Consider the following 8,979-nt stretch of genomic DNA (forward strand, 5'->3'; position numbering starts at 1 on the left):
AGTGCTCGCTGCGCCCGGGTATATTTTCGTGCTTGGTAGTTTCTTTTTTTATTCAGCACGGTTACTGTAATTGAGTTTAGCTCTCCCTTGACGATTGCTCCCTGCAATAAGCAGTTGAACCCATTGTTTCCCTCAAGTATAATAATAATAATAATAATAATAATAATAATAATAATAATAATAATAATAATAATAATAATAATAATAACTTACTTTCAACTCCTCGTTCAGAGCACGGGATCATTCAAATATGGCAGGGAGCTTTTTACCAAGCCAAATGACACAGAAAACAATGAATTCTCAATCGTGTTTGAAGTGAGCGTGTGTAGTTTCAGCCCTCAAGCGAAACCGCTCTTAAAATCAGTCAGATGTATAAGCCTGTGTTGAAGGTTAGTGCATTTGCCATTTACACGCTTTTATCGCTGTGCTGTTAGGCGCCACTTTGTTTTGATACGTTCTTTCAGTCAACTTATGCTAAAATTTGCAATGATATAATTTGATACCCTAAGTGTGATTTGATCACACTGTGTTTGGATAACATTTAGTGAATCCCACTACAAAATTATCTTGTTAAAATAAAAACCAGGCTCCCTTTATGAAGGAATGCAGGGAATGTTTGCGCCGTCGTGTTTGGTCTCATTTAATTTCGCAGTGTGGGCCTTCCTCAGGTCAGTCATTTGGTATTCATGCAGCTAATCACGTGTACACACACACACATACACATACACCTTATATGCAGTGTTATTGCGTTCCGGAGCGCAGAAGAGCGAGACATTGCATAACTCAAATTCAAATTAAGTTTGATTGTTTATTGATGCCACGCACCTCGAAATCAATCTCCACTGGAGCGTACAGAGCTGGATGTGTTCCCTTTCTCAATGACTAGGTCGTTTCCTAAGCCTGCACAGCCTCGGCGGCGTTGGGGCGTCTACAGTGGCATTGACGAAAGATCCGCCAAGTGTATTGTTTCACCATAGCGGTCGTTTGTTATACGAGCATATTTTTAGCCCGAGACAGTCGGTTTGATTCGGAGGCAGTTGTTTTCAAATAAGGTGAACGAAGTCTAACTGTACACGTCCTTGATATAATTGCAATGCAGAGTGCGGCAGCAGGTGAGGCGAGGCATTGTCTGTCAGGACTGTTTTTGTTGGCTCCATCTCAGATTGTGTGTGGGATCCTAACCTCGGGCGCAATGGCTCACTTAGAAAGAGGGATACCCGGCTGCTCCGTCTGCATGGGCCTGGAGAAAAGCGCTCAAATAGTCGTTTTAAGGGACACAATCGTGGAGAAGCGAACTCGCTGGAATTAGGAATTCCCTCACGTGTGTCATTAGCTCTAATGTCATTTAATGAATATATGGAAGTTTTTTGAGCGAAACGAAAGCATTTGAAACCACGTCTATCACAATAACGGTCATGAAAAATGTGCGCATGTTTATATGTGTGTAGGTCAGAGAGAGAGAGAGAGAGAGAGAGAGAGAGAGAGAGAGAATGTTTCTATAATAAGAAATATACATATCAGTGTATTCATTTTCTCTTAATGAATATTTGTTTGTGTTCATAAATAGCCACACTCCCTTGTTCACGACGCTATATATGACCTATGCTAAAACTAAGTATAGTATATTTTAAAAGGGAACATTTTTATTTTTACTGCAACTTTATTTAAAATGCTAGAACAAGTTTAATATAAAAATGCCTTGCAACAGCAGCGATGTGTGTAAAACAGTGAAATGAAATTCGAGTGCATTGCAATACCCTGCTGAGTTTGGTTAATTCTCTCAGTAACCACTCGTACGATCGGTATCAATTACACATGATTCCATTGTAATAATTAACATATGTGTATTTTGTGTCTTTTCACAATTCATTGAATTACACAGCTTCTACGATGTCAAACGGAATATATATATATATATATATATATATATATATATATATATATATATGTGTGTGTGTGTGTGTGTGTGTGTGTGTGTGTGTGTGTGTGTGTGTGTGTGTGTGTGTGTGTGTGTGTGAGCCCAGGTTTACTGACACTCCCATTTCAGCTTATAGGCGTCAGCTAAGAGAGAAAGAGGGAGATTGCAACATTTAAATCACGCATGTCTGTTGGCGTAACTCTCTGTCAGACCTATTTACTAAACTTGATTTGACAGTCCCTTTCTCTCTCGACTCCCATTATGATGGACTTGCTTTAAAACTTAAGCCTTAGTTTAATTACAACAAGGCTAAACTCAATAACTTGTACACTCAGGACGATCTCTGGGACAGTAATTTAAAGTGGACAAAAATGACATATTCAGTTGCACCGACAGAAAATTACTTTATCCAAATGTCACCGACACAAATAGGCTAATAATGGATAATTCGGTTTGCTGCCCTTGTCTTAACGGATGAAAGGAAATTAGGTAACCACGCCATGCCCGGAATCGTCTGACTAACGATTGTGAGCGCGATAAATGATCGTGGTGTCGTTTGTGTAAATAATCCTGAGTAGGTCGAATTAATTTGGACCTCTGTTGTGAAAACTTGTTGTCCAAAGCAAAGATGTCAGATTGGCAGTTGAGAAAAGATGCATCCATTCGCGTAGCCTAATCAGCAACACGAGCAAGCAAACACGTTAACAATTATTACCAAAACACATAATTTGAGAAACGGATAGTTTTACCATTACGGACACCATCCTTTTCTGTCATTTCGATGTTTTTCTGAAGGATTGTATTTGCTATTCACGGACTAATTCGTTTCGACATATAAGATGACTATGGAGGAATGTTTATAGAGGGCAAGAAAACGGCCAGCGTTTAGCATTTGACCAAATGACAAAATAAAACGTTCGCAAACTTATTACGTGACTCCGTAAGTCTTCAATGGAGCGCAAAATGTCTAATTGCACTCGACTTCTAACCTCGGCCCTCATTATTTGGGGCTACCCTCATTACTGACCCCACCCGGCTGAGAAGAGCGGGCCTCCGCAGTGCCAAAGGAGGTCAAAGACTTCACCAAATCGCTCGTGATTACTTGACACATCAGGCAATCGATTAGAAAACATTACATGGGTTTGACTAAACAAACCTACGTAGGTGTGCAGGTACGTATGTAGTGCTATGTGGTGGAAACATAAAAAGTGTTCACACCATCATCATCATCATCATCATCATCATCATCAGTTATTATTATTATTATTATTATTATTATTATTATTATTATTATTATTAGTAGTAGTAGTAGTAGTAGTAATAGTAGTAGTAGTAGAGGTACTATTTTTGTGCAATGAGATGATACCTCAGTTATTTTTAGACTGACTAGAACTCTTAATCACGTTCGGTCATTGAGCACAATTGATGCCTTTCGGAATACATATGAATAAGACCTTACTATCCTTACATCTATCTATCTATCTATCTATCTATCTATCTATCTATCTATCTATCTATCTATCTATCTATCTATCTATCTATCTATCTATCTATCTATCTATCTATCTATCTATCTATCTAATTAATGTCCTTTTTTTCCAGGAAGATACACAGTCTTGGATTCCTCACTGAAAATCACATTTGCATCAGGAGTAAGTTTAATCACTGCACTGAAAACTGACCCTTAAAGTTTAGGTTACTTGAGCCACGTATCCTGACATTTCTCTCTCCCGGTGAAAAGCGAGGACGATCTTAGCACGGGTTTGTGCGCACCCACAATAAAGACGCTGCAGTCGTGTTAACGTTTCCCTTTTTGCTTAATATAATTTATATTCCAGTTTCAACCTCCCTCTCCCCTTTTCCTCTCTCTCCCTCCGCGCATTCTTCGAAGCCAGCCGGGGGGAGTGTCGCCGCGGGCCAAACATATGCTTCTTTCCATTGCACTAATCCAAATTCAGCGTGGAGGAATAATTGCTCGAGTGGCCATGGTTTCGCAGGGCTTTGTCCCTGGCTGGCTCCCGTCAGCCAGGCACACGCCATTTCAATCAACTTCTTTTGAGGGCTGTCTCTTTTTATCAAACCTTAGACCCTGCAAATGATGTGAACATTTAACAAACCGCTTCACGCTTCATAAAGAACGCCAACCTGCTCTCTCTCTCTCTCTCTCTCTCTCTCTCTCTCTCTCTCTCTCTCTCTCTCTCTCTCTCTCTCTCTCTCTCTCTCTCACGGACACGCGAGCGAACTTTCTCTCTCTCTCTCTCTCTCTCTCTCTCTCTCTCTCTCTCTCTCTCTCTCTCTCTCTCTCTCTCACACACACACACACACACACACACACACACACACACACATAAAAGAGACAGGACGACCCACCTTATTATTCATTTATTTATTTGTTTATTTTTTTGGCGCTTTCTGTTGTTCTTTTGCGCTTAGCAGCGGTCGTCCAGGCGTATAACGATCTACGAATCAAGCGCTGTCACTGGAGATGCCTTATGGGGTGGATTTAATCGCGACCAGTAGTCAAACCATCACCGTGAAATTATCAACAACGAAATCTTAAGATATTTCACCACATCAGAGACAATGTTTGACAATTGCCACCGCTGAGCAAAAGTGATGTGGATTATCCACCGGCCATAAGCGACAGTGTTTTGAAGAGATGTCATGAAAAAGTGCCATGCCCATAGCATCACGTGCTAAGAAATGATGCTTTCCCTCGAGCCAAATAGTTTACAAGAGAACAAAATAAAATAAACTTTAGATTTTTTTTTTTACTTTATTATTTGGGTCAGAAAGCAGTTTATACTAAACTAATCTAGCAATTATTGAATTGCGTCTAATTCCACGTCCATTCAATAATGGTCTGTCGGCGTTTAGGTGAATTTTAGGCTTATTCACTGCGCGCCGCTCTTTCCCCATGTAGGCTAATAAACTGTTTTAATTTGGCAAAGCAGCGAGACAGTTGTCAGCGTTGACAGTGGAACTCACTCACATTTTTACTATAACGTGTTCCACAAATCAGAATAAGCTACACATAGACATCACTAAATAATTGATATATTAGCGGATTGATTGGATTTTTAGAATGAATATCAAAAACGCCAGAGGGTAGGCTATATTAAGGTCAAGGGGTTGTCAAATGGTTATGTCCTCAGATTCGTTTCATTCCAAAGAAATTTTAAGGATTCTTGACGAATATGCATGTTTTTGAATAGCTTATGATAAACTCACCTGCGTTAAACCTCCATGCCAATTATAAATATTTCCGGCTACACCAAGAAAATAAATATAAAGATCACTTATTTACGAACGAACAACTCAACCCAGTAAGATTTGGCAGTGGAAGGTTCAGCGTTGGTCAAACTAAATGCGGAGTCTGTTATTTCGAGATATCACACTTTAGTAACAAGCAATCGCCTGGAGCAATGTTGACCCAGTAGAACGCTTTAAGGTCTGTTAAGGGTTAATGCATGGTAATCAGCCCCAAAGCCCGTTTTGAGCTCGCCTCTTTACCGCATATTGAACACAGATATTTTATGAATTGTGACATTTTTGTCAAGTGCAAAGATATTAAGCATACATTGGTAACACCGTAAATAACATTGTTATTTATTATTATTATTATCATTATTGTTATTATTATTATTATTATTATTATTATTATTATTATTATTATTATTATTATAGTTTAGTCATTTTTTTATTTGTTTATTTTATAAACATTTTAAATTATAGGTATATGTCGAAGTTTTTACTAGAATAGGTCCACTTCCAATAAAAAAGGATTTTTATGAGGAAGGGATGAGACTATGAATTGCCTAATCAAACAAAATCTACTATTCCATGTTTTTTTCGCTGTATTCCTTGTTCCATATGAGCTGATCAACTTCGTTTAACGCTTCACTAAACCTAACCGGTGCACTGAGATCTTTGCCTTTATATGGCATTCCGTTATTTGATTACACCCACTACTGTCTGTTTCTGTCTGTTTTCTTGTGATGAATGAAAAAACGGGATTGCATCAGCAATATAATTCGAAAAGATACTGACGAAGCACATTGTATGGTGTGTTTTTAGTTTCATCTGAAGCACATGGCTTGGCATATCTTTTGAACTAGCTTCTCCCCCTAGCCTTATTTTCTGTAAATCAACGATGAAAAATTACTTCAGTAAAATGGACCATTTGCTTGGAAATCGCGTATTTTCACGGATAAGAGATGGGGTAAAAAATGCAACGAGAGCGAAGGAGAGATGGGGAGAGAGAGAGAGTGAGTGAGAGAGACAGCGAGAGGGAGAGAGAGAGAGAAAGAGAGAGAGAGAGACATTGTCGGCCTGAATTAATAGACGTGATAATTTCACACCAAAGAAGAACAGTATTTCATCTCGCTGCTATCTGTTCCATCAGAAAGGGTCGCACCGCAGCTGCGGCGCAGGGCGCGTTATTATGAAGTTTGATGATAGGATCCCGTTTGCTATCCTAGCACCTTGCCCCAGGCAAGCAATAGCTGCAGGCTACGCCAGTGCCCGCTCGTGATAAAGGACTTACTCTGCGCTCGCAGAAAGAGAGCAGCTTTTCACCGGAGACGTAATCAACTCACAGCAATGGCCTCGCCAGCTCACTATTTTTTTCGTTTTCGGCCCTTTTTCATAATACATACAGTTCAGTTTGGCTTATTGCACCTCAACGGATTTTTATTTATTTATCCCGTTAAATAACATGGGAATTGCAGGCTATCGCAGTGATCCGGTTATGTTAAAATCGAATCCGAGACAGGGCCAAAATGGTGTGAACGAATTAAAATGAACAAATGAAATTTGGTGTTTTATGTATCACCGTTAGTTTATCTGTATGCGCGGTATAGGCTAATTTGGACATTCAGACCCCCAAGAACAGAAACTGTAGGCTAAGGTCTGTACGTAACACTTTGGAAAACACAACAGGAATACTACCATCACCTGACAAAAACAAAACAATAATAAACAAAAAACAAACAACAACAACAACAGGACTATCAAGAATAGACTATGTGTATATAGGGTATTAAATCCCTGTAAAGTGTCTCCTATCATATTACACAATGACTATTTTGCATTTCTCACTTAGTTACTGTAATATTTTGATAATGCTAACTATTTGCTTAGATCAGCTTAAAATTATTTTTTAAACAGAATATCACTGATATTTTATAGTACCACTAATATTTTAGTACTTATTTTTGTAAATTAAGATATGGAACAATTGTAACTTGGAATTTGTAAAGAATTATTGTATTAATCAAACTCAGCTGTTAAGTGTGATTATGCTGAGTGGTAAGCCCAGGTGCTAGTGTATCTTTACCTTCTAAGAATGATGCCACAGAGTGTAGACTTGGTCTCTCTCTCTCTTTCAATTCAGTAAGCTTTAAGCTTTTAAAGCTGTATTAAAATCTCTCTCTCTCTCTCTCTCTCTCTCTCTCTCTCTCTCTCTCTCTCTCTCTCTCTCTCTCTCTCTCTCTCTCTCTCTCTCTCTCTCTCTCTCTCTCTCTCTCTCTCTCCATCCCGTGTGGTTTACCTCAGCATCTGGTTACTGCTGTCATCACCATCACCCACCAGCAGGGCACTGCTCAGATGAGGGATGCCTGCACTGTGCTCATATATTTTTCTCTCTCTCTGTCTCTATCTGTCTCTCTTTATTTATTTATTTTTTTAATCTATGTCTCTTTCTCTGTCTGTCTGTCCTCAGACAGGGGATATTCTATTTGGAAGTGCTTAAAATAAACAATCTTAGTTCTTGTCACAGATAACTTTAAGATGATTCTAAACCAACTGTTTTACCCTTTTTGTTACCCATTGTGAAACAGAGAAAACAAACAATTCAGAACAGAAACTTGTTAAAAGAAAGAATGTTAGGAAAAAATTGATTTTATCAAAATTATAGAGCTTAAAGAAAGTACTTCACATTTAACTATAAAGAAAGGTATGTATGTTGATCCAAAACCGACTCTTTCTATGTGAACGACATACAAAATCTCCCCAGATCTCCTGCCAGCACTTAAAACAGTTCAACTGCATGGCTGGTCCCTTGATTACCAGTGTCAGTGAGCCCTTGTTTGGTGGATGTGCATGTTCAAGTAGCACCGATATTGTGAAACAGAAAGAATGGTACTGTGTGACTCAGGGCTTGTGGTGGTCATCACCAACAGTTTGCAGTTTAAGGAAAGCAGGGAGGAAGTGAATAGCTTTCTGTCTGTCTTCAACCCTGGCACACCTGCTAGGTTCAGGGAAAGATAATAATAGTTGTTAAAGTTCAGTTAAATATTATAATAGTCTGAGTGCACTACATTTATGAATCTCAGAATTCTCCAGTTATACACCAAAACAGCAATAACCACAAATGGCCAAAGACTGCTTCCGAAATTATGTCATCATTGGGCTAATAGCCTTATATCTGGTTGGATCTGTTCAGGTGAGAAGCAGAGTACTTCTGTATCCCCTCTCCAAAATTTAAGTTAAATAATTTTTATGCTTGTTCACACATTTTTAAAAAGGCCATTTTTTGCATTATCATGGATGTCTGTCATTTACAGTAGTGCCTTTTTAAAGGCAGTAAAATGCTGAAGGAGACAGAAGCAACACAGAATGTGGACACTTGTCAAAACAATACTTATCAAGCTTCTTAAGGAGTTCTACAAGTGGCATTCAGAAAATTCAGTTAACACCACCTGTAAAAGAACCATTGGAAAAAAGACAGCTAATTAAAAATATTACCAATTGGTAATAATTTCCCAATCAACAACTTCTATCTTCTAAATTATTTATGAATCAATACATATTGTGAGCAAATTCACAATATTTATTATTTTGTTTTTGAGACAATAACTCAAAGATATAATTTGCTATTTTCCAGGACAGAAAAGAGAGCATGATAACACACGCTTCACACATACACACACATACCCCCCCTACACTTTTAGAGAGCTAAGCAGCCTCTGTTTGTAATCAAGCCCCAACATAAGCATTCAAGCCTCCACGCTTAGTGGCCTACCATGAAACAGCAGTGCCATGTTTAACACAAGTTCCAT

The sequence above is a fragment of the Electrophorus electricus genome, chromosome 5, assembly GCF_013358815.1.
Source record: "Electrophorus electricus isolate fEleEle1 chromosome 5, fEleEle1.pri, whole genome shotgun sequence".
NCBI lineage: Eukaryota > Metazoa > Chordata > Actinopteri > Gymnotiformes > Gymnotidae > Electrophorus > Electrophorus electricus.